We start from the raw sequence: 16399 nt of genomic DNA on the forward strand, positions 1-16399 counted from the left end.
TTTTCTGCTGAGGAAGACTGGGCGGTAGGGAAAAGGGGGTATCTTTCAACTGTGGTCAGTAGGGGCCTCATTACGAGGTTGGCGGTAACCCTGTAACACTGATTCTGCTGCCTGAAATCCTGGTGTCATTAGGATATCACAAGTGACAACAGAATGGTAAATACCTATTCCCAACGGTGCCAGTGCTTCAGTGAGAGACATGCCTGTAGGGGCCTGATTTCCCACAAGTCAGGCCTGCCGATGGATCTGTGCCCCTACTGGCATTCTCGCAGTATGGCGGTCCAGAAAGGGTGCTGGTATGTTGCTACCAGCACCCTTATTTCTGGACCGCCATACTTGGATGATGCCCTTGGTTTGAGGCAGAGTCAACCATGTGTCACTCTATCTGACATGTAACTGACACTTATCCAACCCTTGCGACTTTCAGAGGGAGGAGCTTAACCATAAGCGTGTACAGCAAGAACATAAACCCCTTACTCCTTATCAGCCCTCCTTTCCACTGCCACAAAAACACATCTTTAGTGTGCTTTTCTCTCAAGAATGCTGTCGACCAGTGTTTACTTACCTTCTCTACTGTAGACTGCACCCCATGTTTTTGTATTTGGCACCGCATAGAAAGACTAGGACATAATTTGTTGGAATCTAATAGAATTTTATTTTCCCACAACGTAGCTGAAAACACATTTCAAGTCAATTTTCAAGACACACCTGTTTGCAAAATGATGGCGAATGTGTAATCTAGTGCACAGCAGACCATTCAGAGTGGCTGGCCTTCAAGAGCTGAAGTGACTCTGTGAGGGCAGTCTGAGGGCCTGCGCACAGAAAACGAGTTGGTCGATTTAACATCCATAACTGAGCAGTGTGGTAGGCGAGTGCAGAGAAAAGTAGCTGAGCAAATGCCCAAGATAACACATTGGGTGCGTTTCCACACAAAGAAAGCCTGCGAACCAATGCACACTATGTTTACGCTTATGTATATTTTTAAAGCACTCAAACCATGAGGCATGAGAGCGCTGTTGTTAGAACAGTCACCATGTGGCCGACAAATTTATCCCGTCAGGTGAAGAGAGAACTCGTTTTTAGGTCTTTCTGAAATTTGCACCGGTTGGATTCAACCCTGAGAGACGGAGGAACCTTGTTCCAGAGTATGGAGCCATGCACGGCAAATCTGTGACCGCTGGCAGAGGGGATAGAAACATGGCTGTGTGTGTCCCACGTGGTCGTTTATCATGAACACAGGTTAGTCCCTTCACAAGGTACCTTGGAGCTTTTCTATGAACACACTTGTGCACGAGAATGATACCAGGATATTTAGGGCACCTCATCATTCACAAGCGAGAAGAGTTGGAACACCAGTAAAGAACAGGACATCCTGGGTGCTGACCATTTACCCAGTGTTTCATCATCTGCACCTGAGCAGAAGGTGTGAAACTACACACATGTAGCAAGTCAGCTGTCCCTCTTTGCAGAAACTGAAGAGGCAATAGAGAGCAACACTTGCATAACATTTGGTCATCCAGAACGAAGGACAGCTTGTGCTCACACGCACACCCGAATATCAGTGGGCCTGATTACAACCACCTGAGAGGAGCATGCCCGCAGAGCAGCACAGATGCCTGACCAGGGGCATCAACGTCAGGCTGAGAAAAGCCTGCCATTCAGTAGGTAGAGGAGCATTGGTTGTGGTTGAACAGAACTGCGGAAAGGGTGTCTGGGTCAGCGCATAGTCAAACATCTCAAGAGCTAATGTGCGAACAGTGGTTGAGCAAATAAACAGTGCAACAGTCATGATGTCTGACCACAGAGCAATTAGAAGAGTGAGCGGGACACCATGTCGTATAGTTTATCGTGTCTGACCATCCGCGCCTCAGGCATCTGTGGGAGTAGTTCCACAGTAAAAGACAAAGTGCCTCATTGCAATTTTGATGGAATAACCTGTGGTTTGAAGATGTAAAATCATTAGCAACCTCATTTTAATTGCATGTAGGCGACCATTGAAGTTGGCACTTATATGCTGTGTGGTCCCCTGCATGTCATTTTAAGCCTTCACAAGGCAGAGAACAAAAGGAAAGAGTAAAAGCGAGGTGAACTCGCTTCTGCTCTTTAATATTCCTCTCTATTTCAACGCTGCTTGCTAATACGCTTTTCAGGCAGCGTTTAAGTAAAGGGAATCCTATCTAATCTGGCTGGTCTTGACCAGGTGCAAAACTGAGGTGGATTCCATTGATTGGAATCCTATCATTAAAATCTCTTGCTTTATAATTCTGTCTTCTGAGTAGCCACCATGTCATAAGCAGACATGGCTATTTAGATAGTAACGTGCCATCAGGCTGCTGAGGTACACAATTATAAGCATTTAACCAGGGGTTCAGCTGATTGAAAAGCCACCCCTGCCTGTTTCGGAATACACATGTGACCTTTGATCCTGGTCTGATGCCAATTTAGGGCAGGTTCTGGGGGATGTCAGGTGATAGTCAAATCAAAGGTGCATGGGTGCACTTCCAATGCATTTCAGACATTGCATATCCTTTCCCAGGGAAAACATCCATCAGTTAACGGGTAGTCTAGCTCAGTGCCAACACGCTCGTCTTGGAAGCAAGATAGCCCTGTGCTTAGAACCCTCTTCGGTATTAAGCGTGTTATAAAAAGCCTAACTGAACGCAGGTTTTGCCGCACTGCTTTGACATTGCTTTGCTTGTCCGTGCCTTCATATTGGCACATAGTACAATTTGGTTGAAACACATCGAAAGTCAGATCTTTTGGACAGAACGAGACATACGAGGAAGGAGACAGATGCTTTCCCTGAGGAAGCACATGGGATGCGCAACATGCATTTGAATTTTTCTTCTGTCTCCAAATGAGTTCACATCTTTGAATTTGACCGCGAATTAAATAATGCTACATGTCTAAGGCCTGTTTATTTGAACTATTAATGTGAATTATTAATATGGATACACATTATCAGTGGTTTTATCTGCAAGGGAACACACAGCACTAGGGTTGATTTCCTTGGTCTGTCTTTGATCATTTCTATTGCTTGTCATTGATATACACAGCCCTGACCGGAAGAAACCACACACCCTCGTGCTTTTATCAGCTGTAAGGGAGTAACAATATTGTAACTCTGTAAATACATTCTTTTTTTCAAAGAGTTAACTGAGTTACTTGTGACTTTCGTCCGATGCCCTCCTCCCCTAAGCTTAGGTCTTAATTACCCATTAACAGACCCAGAGAGGGGGGCCTAATATAGTTGAGGAGCCCAGTCTTGCCTCTATCTGGTCCCACTTCAGACAATAATGTATGGGGATAACTCCTGACAGCGGCCTTGAAGATGATATAATGGCAGGCTCACCTGTTACAAAATGTGTGGCGCCTGCCCCGAACACATTGCCAAGTATAGCCTCCTGCTAACACAAAATGAAAATGTAAATATCTAGCTTAGTGATTCTTGAAACAATACATCCCAAACCTACTTGAACTGCTGTTATCCTACTGGAGGTGTTTGGAGCTCTCAGGCACAAGGCCTGCAAGTCAATTCAAACTGTAGCAATGCACATCATAGTATTATTGTGTGGCCAGGAATTTCTCAAAAAGATACGCTGATTTGTCTTCAGTAAGGCAACTAGTGCTGTGTCGACCAACCAAAACACTACACGCTCAGTGGACCCTCATACCTACACCCCACTCCGCTTCCCCGGCACACTCCCCTCTCTCCCAGGTTAAAATAACATGAACGGTAGAACTCGTGAGAAGTGATGCACTTAGATAGGCCTCTAAGAAAATCCCTGTGTAAATACTAATTTGTTGACTATGTCAACATGCTGTTTTCGCACTTGCTCAACAACCTCCTGATGCAGCTCTTTTTGCACAATGTGACTCATGCTCTTTATTGGAGGGGGTGTGCTCTGTGGGACAGTTTTTCTGCTGGGTATAGTGTCCTCCCATACCGAGAATAGTTTACTAGAGAAGGCCTCGCTCTAAAGCTTTGCATAGCCTTACTTTTGGATTTGGGTCCTGCATGCGGCTGGTGCTCCATTCAAGCCTGTTCGGTACCACTCAGGAAACACACACCTGTGGCGTCCCTCTGACAACGCACACCCCAGGTTCCCTACCTGAACTCACTGTCTCACAAGCACACAGAGACCAGGTGTTTCCAATCAGCCTACCACACCACATCATGATTTGCATCTTGCCTTTCCCTTTTCTCTGCACTAACTCCTTCTCTCTCCTGCCTACTACATGAAAAAGCCACCCACATGGCAAAGTCAGGCTATACAAGACCCAGCTACATTACATAAGGGATCATGCTGAGTTTGGCGGTAATTCCATTGGAATTATCCCCAAACTCCAATACTGCCACTTGGTCATGTGAATGTACCACCAGATTACAAGTGGAGATATGGGGGGGGGGACGGTTAATCTTCATTCATGAAATCCATAGAACGCCATGGGGGATTTGGTGGAATAACCATAGGTGCTAATTCCTCTAGTTTTTGGAAGTCTAGTGGAGGATATTCCGCCAGCACCTGGCTGGAGGTATATCCTCAACTTCACAACACCAAACCTGGCAGTGAGGCGAATCTGGCTGTAATTCCACTACCACCCAAACAAATCTGCAGCAATGGAATAAAGGCTGAAATGTTACTGCACCGCCAAACTCAGAATGACTGAGAGTAATAGAAGTATTGAAAATATATTCAGATGTTATGTTGCATAATCTCGTATTTTTTAAACCAATAAACTACCCCATGTGTGGCCTCATAGTGACAAGCCAGTAGCGCACTGGTGAAGTTAACAGGGTTTCAGTGAGCTGCAGTCTGAAACATAGCATACATTTCGTTCATTATGACAGCGTAATTACAAAATTAAGACACGGGCCTCATCACGAGTTGGGTGATAGTCCCTAAATGCGGTGGTAATGCTATTACTGCCGCATTTAATGATTGTCCCAATCATAAGTTGGACAGAAAGTTTGGAGTCTTACCTCCAGCTTGTTGCTAGTCGTAAAAATCTCCACTTTCTGTCCGTTTTGGGGCTATTAGCACAGCACTAATTGAGCTGGCGCTAATAGTGCAGAGAAACCCCATTGGCTCCAATGGCACCAATGGGTAATGGGGCTTAACCGCCATACCGCTACTCGTGATATGGTACTAATAACACCGGACCATGAGTAGCAGTAACACTATTTGGATTGCCGGTATACCGGCACAATTAGCACCGGGCTACCGCCAACCTTGTGATGTGGCCAACAGTCCTGAGGCTGACCAATATCTTAAGCAAAACGCTACAGACAGAAACTATGTGCTGGGTAGATGTATATTGTGCGGTACAACCCTGTGGCTAGAAGTCACATTAGACAATTAGTAGTGGTGGATGTCACAAAATATATAATCCCATGTTGTGTTATGGGGACCCTGATATGATGTAATGTAAAGTAAAGTGGTTTTATATAGTGCCCTTCTGCTAATAATGTGGGCCTCGCTGTGCCTGGCTTTGTAAGAAAGGGGCCAGGGTGTGTAAGATGGATAGGGGAAGACATATGAGGAAACCTGTGGTGTTGATGGATGCAGGTTCGGAAATACCCATTACCTGGGTACCAATATAAAAATCTCTATGTTGTGTTTATCATTGGTAAGGAGCGGGTAGGTTAGCTGCATGGGCAGAGTGTAGGAATTGACACAATAGCTGTTGATAGAAGATGCATAGGGTGTGAGTCTGTTAAGTACGCTGGACCTGGTTGGTCATCTGCGAAGCGTAAGGGTGCATGATTTAAGTAGTGAGGAGTTAGTTAAGGGCTGGGGAGGGCTATTAAGGAGGAGGGGCTGTGGTCCTGGATCTTGGTTGTAGATTATTCTGAGATTCAGGTACGGGCCAGTGTCATGCAGAAGAAGATCCATGAATCAGATTAATTTCCCACATGTGGTAGTAGGAAGTGTTTTGCAATTTCTTACCTTAAAGTAGCCCTATTTTTTGATGATCAGTTTTGGCATTTCATTTCGTTCAAAGTGACTGGTTAAAAAGCTAAGTCTTGAGCTGTTTCCTGAAAGTCAGTTGGTTAATTTACAGGTGGAGAGGTTTGGATAGACCGTTCCAAATGTATGTGTCCAGAACTGAAAAAGAGGCTCATCCTTTCTGTTTCTTATTGAAGTTGGGGACTAGTACAAGTGCAGCATTGCAGGAGGTAAGTGTTATGGAGGGAGTGAAGTGTTGAAACTTACTTCTAAAGGAGAGAGTGTCCCTTCTATGGAATGAGTGATATACAATGCACAAGGTTCTGAAATTAACCCTTTTTTGATGGGTAGCTAGTGGAGAATGCTGGTGTGATATGTTCAAATAGCTTTATTCTGAGAAGTAGTCTTGCCGCTGCTTTTTGAACTCTTTCAAGTTTCCTCACCAGGTAATCTGGCAGTCTGAGATAGAGGCTCTTCGCATAGTCTAGTATGGTTAGTATTAGAGAAATTATGATCATGCCCAGTGGGCGAATGTAAAGTATGGTAAAATGCAGTGTAGCATGCACAACTGGGAGAAAGAGCTTCTGATGATGGCTCCAAGGTGCGGATCAAGAGTGGGGTTTTGTCAATGTGTTTATAAGATTCCTTACTGTGGGTGACAGGAATGGGTAAGGGCCATTTTATCAGGCCAAGGGATTGTGGTGAAGTTAGAACTTATGCAATTGCAGAGCATCAGTTGTGTTTCGCTACAGTTGAGTTTTTGTCTGTTGGCTGTCATCCATGTGTCCACTTGTGCAAGGCAATTTTTAATGTCTTGAGTGTTTGGTGACGGGCGGTCTACAAATATGCAGATTATCTGTGTTTCATCTGCATAGTGGTAGCAGGAGAAAGCTAATCTGTTGATGAGGCCTAGTAGGGATGTTATGTAGATCTAGAAAAGTAGAGGTGAGAGCGTGGAGCCGTGTGGCACTCTGCAGGTAGGATGGGTATGTCATATTGTAGGGGCTCAAGATAGTGATTTTTGTTCTACCAATGAGGAAGGAGGTGATCTGTTGTACAGCTGTTTTCAGGACCAATATGTTGCAGTCATTTTAGGAGGATCTTGTGATTGATGGTGTCAGGAGCGGCTGAGATGTCCAGCAGGATGACCGCACTCTAGGAGTTTTTAACCGCCTTATTTTTACCTGTATCTGATATGAAGCACAGGGACGATTACGTACAACTAGAAGGTCTAAATCCATGCCTTGCCTCATTTAGGAGGTGGTTTGTTTTGATGAATTCCCAACGTTTACCAAAAATGAGTGTTTGAGATAGGACGACAGTTGGCTGGGTGACATGGGTCAGATCTTGGATTTTGAAGCATGGGTCTGATGTGTGCAGATTTCAACTCTTCCGGTGCTGATGGAGTCGTTGCAGAGGGATGGGAGGATGGGCATTAAGTCTGGAGATTTCATGATGGATTTTTAAAGGTTAGGGGGGCATGGATCCACAGGAGATTCTGATGCATGAGTCCTTGGTAGGTTGTAGGTCCACTGCAGACAGAAGGCGGAAAGATGATATGAAGGAGGGAGTAGAAGACTACTACTGTAGCGAGACTCACAATGGTTATCGACTGCTCAATTGCAGAAACCCTCCCCATTTCTTCCTTTTGACAATGAGACAGTCAGGCGGTGTTAAGAGAAATTAAAATAGGTCTTGATTCAGACTTTAAAAAAAAATGATGGAAATAAAGATAAGCTTCAAATCAGAATTTATTTTCTGCAATGTCCTTATGCTGGGTTTCTTCTCTGTTCCTTGCAGGGAATGGCGTAAGGACTTCTGGCAAGACTTCTCCTCCTAGTCCTCATACGCCCACCAGCCTTCAGCAGCTCCTGATGTCCTTTCTGGTTCAATCTGCAACAAAAGCAAGAATGAACACCCTCTTGCCTTCCATAGTTGTCTTTATATAGGAAGAACTTAACAGGCCAATCAGTGTTCACTTCCTCCTCCAGTCTACATAAGCTTCCCAAGCCCCTCCCCTTTTTCCCTTGATGCATTGCAACTTGTCTTCGTCCTCGACCTCCACCCGCTCCCTGTCCCAGTCACCTCTGACCAGGTAAGTGCTTACTTCCTCCCTGCAAGGGATAGTGTGGGCCTCTGGGAATCTTGTGTTTTTGGGCTGTATTGTTATTATGTCAGAACGCTGTTTTCCATACTCCACGGCTCTGCGGCACTCACGTGGCCCACAACTGCAGAGCACCCACGGCTCCCCCATGCGGTGGCAGCCCCGCATCTTACTGCTTGCGGTCCCTTGACTGCTGCCAGAGTCTAATGTCGGCGGCTCTGCTAACCTGCAGTAGTGCGACATTTCGATTCGCGTGTGCCCGCCCGGAGGTTCCATGTCCATGTCTTCCTGACTGCTGCCAGAGTCGAACGTCGGCATCTCTACTAATTCGCAGGAGTGTGGTGTTAAGACTCTCGCGTGCCCGCCTTGGAGCTCCACATTATGTTTTCCAATCCGGGTTTCTCCTGTATTAAATATTTCCTGCCCCCACCCTTCCCCAACCATGTGGGTCTCTGGGTCTCGGGAAACCACGGTCTCTTGGGCCCCTCTATGGTATAACTGTCCATTTTTCACTGTTACATACACCCCCCCGAAGCATCCAGCCAATCGGACTGGTCCGGATTTCTGGACAGGTAATCTGGGACCAATTGGAAAGCCGCTGATCGGTGAACTGTTTCAAAACAAAATTCCTTTAGGGTCAGGAACCATCTCAATACTCTTTGGTTTGAGTCCTTGTGGGTGGCCAGCCATTGGAGTGGAGCATGATCTGTAAAAACTGTAAACATTCTTCCTGCGAGGTAATACCTGAGTGTCTCAATTGCCCACTTGATAGCTAGACACTCTTTTTCAATGGTAGAATACACCACCTCATGTGGCAAGAGTTTATGACTTATATAGGCCACTGGCTATAGATCAGTTTCACTACCTTGTGATAGTACGGCCCCCATTCCTATTCCTGAGGCGTCTGATTGTACGAAAAATCTTTCTTGGAAATTGGGACACCGTAGAACAGGTTGTGTTGATATTATCTGTTTTAGCTCTTTAAAGGCTTTACATGCTTCTTCGTCTTTAAGCAGGTTGCCTTTGTATGAAGATTTGAGAGCATCCGTCAACGGGCTGGCAATGGAAGAAAACAAAGGTATGAAGCACCGATAATATGAAGCCTAAAAAGGCTCGGACCTGTTTCTTATTGCTGGGCATAGGCAGTTTCCCTATGGCTTCAATTTTGTCCAACTGGGGTCGTATAACCCTGTCCCCGACGAGGTATCCCAGGTATCGGGTCTTGTTGGTGGCCAGTATGGTTTTCTCTGGTTTATTTTAAGTCCTGCTGATTGCAGCAATTTTATTACTGATGAGAGGTGACTTAGGTGATCCTTGCAGGTTTTACTGTATACAACAATGTCATCCAGGTAGGCTGCACTGTATCCATGATGAGGAGCAAGAACCTGATTCATCAGTGATTGAAAAGTTGCTGGGGCTCCATGTAAGCCAAATGGTAGTACTGTAAATTGATATAGACCTGAAGGGGTAGAAAAAGCGGTTTTGATTTTATCTTCAGTCCTTAAGGGAATCTGCCAAAAACCCTTTGTCAGATCAATGGTACTAATGTATTTAGCGGTGCCTAACTGTTCAATAAGTTCATCAATTCGGGGCATGGGGTAGGCTTGGTATGTAGCGATGGTATTCAATTGCCTGTAGTCCATACAAAAGTGTATACTACCATCAGGTTTTGGGACAGAACAATAGGGGATGACCAGTGGCTACATGATGGTTCAATTACCCCCAGTTTCAGCATTTCCTCCACTTCTGCTTGAACCGCATTCCTTTTTGACTCAGGAAAACGGTAAGGACGGATCCTTATGGTCTGTCCAGGTTCTGTTTCAATTTTGTGTTCCGCCAAGTGTGTTCTTCCTGGGTAGAAGGAAAACATATTACTTAAAGGTTTAAGGTGTTCCCTCAGTTCTCTTTTCTCTTCTGGGTTGAGCTGTTTTCCCCACTGAACAGAATTGAATGCAGGTTCCTGGGTCATTCTTGTGGCTACCTGTACACCTTTGTCGGTGGTCTTCCATTCCTTCAGCAAGTTTACGTGGTAATTCTGTGTTTTTTCCTTCCGATCGTGTTGATCCACCAAGTAATATACTGGTCCTAATACTGCCTTTATTTCATACGGCCCCCTCCATTGGGCCAACATTTTGTTCTGGCTAGTGGGCAATAACACTGGTACCTGGTCGCCTATCTTAAACTGTCGAACTCTGGTTTTCTGATTATAATATTTTTCTTGGGTCAACTGGGATCTTCCCAGGTTTGTTTGAGCCAGTTCTCTCATCCTAGTTAGATTATCCTGGAGTTCGATCACATAGTCTGTTAGGGTGGTAGGATCCTCTTGACTTTCCCACTCTTCTTTGGCAATATCCAGTATTGTTTTTGGTTGGTGTCCAAACAACAATTCAAAGGGTGAGAAGCCTGTTGAAGATTGTGGGGTATCCCTTAATACCATTAGGACCCAGGGTACCGCTCTGTCCCAATTCTTTTCGGTAGGTGCTGTTACCTTTTTAAGCATTAGCTTAATGGTTTTGTTATAGCGTTCTACTAGACCATCAGTTTGTGGATGGTATATAGAGGTGCGGATTTGCTTTATTTTAAGCTGTTGACACACTATTCTCATCACTCCTGATACAAAATTCCGACCTTGATCTGTTACTATTTCTGATGGTATTCCTACCCTGGCAAAGAATGGGATCAATTGATTGCATACTTGGATGGTACTTGTTCCTCTCATAGGAAAAGCTTCTAGATATCTTGTAGCGTAATCCACCACTACTAACAGATACTGGTATCTGTGACTGCTGGGTTCCAGTGGGCCTACTATATCCATGCCAATCCTGAAAAATGGTTCTTTAATCAATGGCATAGGTACTAATGGTGCATGTCTTGGTTTGTTTGGGATTGATTTCTGGCATGTTGGGCATTCGTCACAGTACTTTGCCACTTCCCTATAGACACCTGGCCAGTAAAATCGCTTCAAGATTTTATCTAGGGTTTTCTCTCTGACCATGTGACCGCCGTCTGGTCATCATGAGCCAACCCCAGTATAGATTTTCTGAAACTCAGGGGTACCAAAAGTTGCTCCACCTCCTGTTCATCTGTTTTTTTTGTAACCCGGCATAGAAGTCCTTACTGTATTTTGAACCTTGGATAACTGCTTGTATTCTCTGGGTCTTTCATTGCTTGTTCGAAGACATTCCTTAAAGTCGGGTCAGTTAGTGTTTCGCTTCTAAAAGAGACCCTTTTATCTTCAGGAATCCAATCTATGAGTCCACTGAAGCTTTCTACCCATCTCCGTTCCTCTTCCCTCACCTCTCTTCTGCTTTTCATTGGTATTCTCCCCCTACTGCCTTCAACATCTGTTTCTGAGAAAGGGGCCCTTCTTAACCATTCATTTTCTCTGACACTGTCATCAAAGTTGGGTAGGTCCGTCCCTATTAACACTGGAGCAGGTATATGAGGCATGATGGTTACCTCCATTGGTGTGCTGACCCCGTTAACCTCCATGTTTACTTCTTTGGAAGGGTAGGATTTTATATCCTCATGCACACATTTTACTGAAATTTCTTGCTTCCCCTTTTTACCCAAGACACTTACTTCTGGTCTGATGGCGGTTTGCTCGCTTCCACTGTCGATCAGGCCTTGTCGGGGTACACCGTCTACTCGAACTTCCACTGTATAGGGCTCTCTTCTCCTTCTGAACTCCCGGTTCTGAATACAACCAATTTCCATAGGTTCTGGTTTGTTCTTCCTTGGGCAAAATCGGGCGATATGGCCCCACTCCCCACAATCATAACACTGGGTTTGTCTGCTTATGGTGGCCCATGTCATACCTTTGGGATCTGCTTTGGTTGGCTTTGTATCCCCCAAATTCGTGGGTCTAGGAATTAATATTTTGTTTCCTCCTTCCATGGGACTTATCCTAGCTCCACCTGCTTTTTGGAATGCTGTGGCAATGTCTATTGCTTATGTGAGAGTGGGTCGATGGTGTTGTCGGACCCAATCGTTGCATTTTGCTTGGAAGTGCATCCACAAATTGTTCTAGCTTCACTTTGTCCATGATTTCAGGTATGGTGCAACTGGCTGGTTTTAACCACTTTTCTGTTAAATCGTGCACCCGATAGTATAGTTGCCTCGGTGTTTCTCCATTGCAGAGTTTGGTTTCCCAGAGCTTCTGACGATATGCCTCCTCATTCACCCCCATCCTTTTAGGATGGTTCTTTTTATGTCCGCGTAACATGTGTCGCCGTTGGGGTTTGCCGCCTGGTAGGCACCTTGCATCGAGCCTGTTAGCAAAGGAGCTATGAAATGCCCCCATTTCTCCACCGGCCACTGGGAGTTTCTAGTCACCCTTTCAAAGTTCGTAAAGAAATAGCCTGGATCCTCCCCGGTTTGGTATTTCTGTAGGATGTTGGAAGGGGCCGGCGTCATGCCTCTATGAGCGACCACAGCTTCTGTCACTTTCTTCAGGGCATCCTGGGTGGCAGCTTGCAACTGTTGGGCTTGCTGCAGGGCTTGCCGATTCGCCAGGGCTTGGTGTCCCTGCACCTGCACCAGTTGCTGGAGCTGTTCCTGTCCATCTGCTAAGGCCTTGATAATAGTCTCCATATTGTGTTTCAGGATCCCACCGCTGCCACCAAAGTTTGTGACAATGAGACAGTCAGGCGGTGTTAAGAGAAATGAAAATAGGTCTTTATTCAGAATTTTTTTTAAAAAATGATGGAAATAAAGATAAGCTTCAAATCAGAATTTATTTTCTGAAATGTCCTTCTCTGTGCTTATGCTGGGTTTCTTCTCTGTTCCTTGGAGGGAATGGGGTAAGGACCTCTGGCAAGACTTCTCCTCCTAGTCCTCATACGCCCACCAGCCTTCAGCAGCTCCTGATGTCCTGTCTGGTTCGATCTGCAACAAAACCAAGAATGAACACCCTCTTGCCTTCCAGTGTTGTCTTTATATAGGAAGAACTTAACAGGCCAATCAGTGTTCACTTCCTCCTCCAGTCAATATAAGCTTCCCCAAGCCCCTCCCCTTTTTCCCTTGATGCATTGCAACTTGTCTTCATCGTCGACCTCCACCCGCTCCCTGTCCCAGTCACTTCTGACCTGGTAAGTGCTTAGTTCCTACCTGCAAGGGATAGTGTGGGTCTCTGGGAATCTCGTGTTTTTGGGCTGTATTGTCATTATGTCAGAACGCTGTTTTCCATACTCCGTGGCTCCGCGGCACTCATGTGGCCCACAACTGGAGAGCACCCACGGCTCCCCCATGCGGCGGCAGCCCCGCCTCTTACTGCTCACGGTCCCTTGACTGCTGCCAGAGTCGAACGTCGGCGGCTCTGCTAATTTGTAGTAGTGCGACGTTTCGATTCGCGTGTGCCCGCCTGGAGGTTCCATGTCCATGTCTTCGTGGCTGCTGCCAGAGTCGAACGTCGGCGTCTCTACTAATTCGCAGGAATGTGGCGTTCCGACTCTCGCGTGCCCGTCTTGGAGCTCCACATTATGTTTTCCAATCCGGGTTTCTCCTGCATTAAATATTTCCTGCCCCCACCATTCCCCAACCACGTGGGTCTCTGGGTCTCGGAAAACCACGGTCTCTTGGACTCCTCTATGGTATAACTGTCCATCTTGACTGTTACATTCCTCTAATGTGGGTTCAAGAGACTACACCATTTTTTTCAATGCTATTTTTGTTCATGTCATGTTTTCACGAAAAACATTGAGGATTATAAGCAAAGCTTGATCGTATTTTTATAAAATGTGCCACTTAAGAGCTATCACCAGACCCTGATTCTTTTTGACAGAAGAGCTTTTAGGATAACAAAAATCTCCACCATTCCCTTTTTTCGTCTCCTCGCTATCATTTTCAGGGCAGACAATATAGGTTTATGTGACCCACAAAAGCGTTGCTAGTATTTGTTACCAAGGTGCAGAACTGTCAGATAATGGAATTGTCAATGAAAAAGGAGGAGAAAGAGTTTCCGGATTCCTCGGGTCTGCCGTTAGAGGACCCCTTCTCCCAGCACTCAGATAAGCCAAGAGCTCAGTCATCAGGATACAAATTGCATCCCCGGTCTCAACTTGGCGACATCAGTCCTTTGGGTGGCTCATGTTGTATTCCCACAGCATATGTTAAGCAAAACATTCTGAATCATAAGAACAACTGTCAAAGTGTTACAAACAACAAATAGTAAGTGTGATCCAGGGAACATTAATTGATCCCCTGGAAAAGCAGAACCCATAACGTTTTCAAGCAGAAACACCAAGAGAATATGTTATGTATAAGCTTTGATATACACACAGTACGTGTTTGCCAATTGTTCTCTGTTAGCGGGAAAGGCCGCATGAAAGCAGGACGGACACCAGCATAAGGAGATACAACTTCTTTATTCTTTAACAAACTGAAACTAAACTTCCTCTGCTCCTCCCTCCAACTCCTGTCCTCCTCTGCGTCACTTCCTCTCGTGACGCTCTATCAGGAGGGCTGTCTTAAAGAGACAGTCCCCCAAAACATTCCCTTTGCTTTTGTTTAATTATCACAATTCGAGTCGCAGTGCACTAAAAGAACTCAAGATTTCTGGGTGTGGGTAATTTTGATATTTCATAATAGTTCTTCGGTTTCAGTAGTAGCATAAAACACATAGAATGTATGTCTGCAGGATATTTCGCAGAACTCAAGAACCCCTACGTCCATTAACACATTTGGTAGCAGTTGCAGTGGGATGTGCATGCAGACTGGATCTGCTTGTGTAATGGGTCATGAGGACCATGATGAATGCTGGTTTTCCTTTTTCTTATTGTGACTGCCCCCAGGGCACATGGGTCTCTTTGAGAGGTGCCAAATCCGTGACTATAGTATTGAATTGAGTTTGGACTTCCTGGAGGGGACATGAGTCTCATGGGAGGCCATGGTAGTTGGACTTGTCTGTGGTCTTGTGCTTGAGTGTCCCGGGGGGGGGGGGGACACAGGTCTAAGGGGTGGCCCCAAAGAAATATAAGAGTGTGATGTAGTGCTGCATTGTGCTTGCATTTCCAGGGCAGGATGGGACACAGAGCTCATGGGAGACCCAAATAACTAAAAGGAGATTGTTCCAGTGTGCATGTGTGTCCCGGGAGACACATGTCTTTTAGAGTGCCTTGAATAGGCTGATTGAGGGCATTGAATGTGTTGAGCAACCTCCTGGAAAAAGGTTGTGAGATGAGGCTCTATGCAGTCTCACAAACTTAGACCAAGCAAACCGAAAACTCATCTAAACAAATGGTTTACTCCACAGCTAAGAGATTTACGCATTCTGAAAAGAAAGAGCGAAACCACCTGGAGGCTCTGCCCATCAGTCGATAACAAAGCTAAACTATCCACTCTGTCCTCACTTTACAAAAAAGAAGTTTGCCAGGCAAAACGTAACTCATATGATGACCGTATAGCTAAATCTAATTCCAGCATGAAAGAGCTCTTTTCCATTCTAAAGGAACTCGAGTCTCCCATCGCCATTTAGGACACCTGTACCAAGGACAAACCTTGGTGCACGGATATCCAGCAAGCCATAGCAAATAAAATTATCACACTCCAAAATAAAATCCAGCAAACAAAAGAAGTACTTAAAATTCAGGATTCGCCTAAAATGCATCACACCAATAACCCACTGGCGCACAGCATTACCTTCCACTTCTCCAAAATGACCACTTTGGAAGTAGAAAAAGTTATCCTGTCGCTTAAACCATCAAATTGTAAAGGTGACATTTGTCCAGCACAGCTAATAAAAGACGCTGCCAGAGAATTATCTCCCTTTATCACTAAATTGATTAACGCCTCCTTCGCCTCAGGCACCATCCCTGCCAACCATAAACAGTCCTGGGTACTCCCCCTCCTTAAAAAACAGACATTAGATCCCCTCATCCCTACTAATTACTGGCCTATTACTACGGTACCGTTTCTTCTCAAGAATCTGAACAAAGCCGAATACAACCAAATTCAAAAGCACCTAGAATTACATAACCTATTAGGCGAATGACAATCGGGCTTCCGTCCCCTACACGGAACAGAAACTGCCCTCATTGACTTGAAATCTCAAATTGATGAGCTGAGAGACAAAGGGAGAACAGTACTCCTGGACCTCTCAGCTGCCTTTGATTTGGTGGATCACAAAGTCCTCTGCAGTCACCTGGACTCTGCCGCCCATTTCTCCTCGGAAGCCATTGGATGGATCAAGTCATTCTTGAGCGAGAGAACGATGAGAGTCTTCTCCCCCTCAGGAGCGGCAGATCCCACCCCTATCTCATGTGGTGTTCCCCAGGGCTCTTGTGTATCCCCAACTCTATACAATATCTTCACCAAGCCCCTGTTTGATGATCTGGACCATCTTGGT

Source organism: Ambystoma mexicanum, chromosome 8 (assembly GCF_040938575.1).
Source record: "Ambystoma mexicanum isolate Mex_15411 chromosome 8, UKY_AmexF1_1, whole genome shotgun sequence".
NCBI lineage: Eukaryota > Metazoa > Chordata > Amphibia > Caudata > Ambystomatidae > Ambystoma > Ambystoma mexicanum.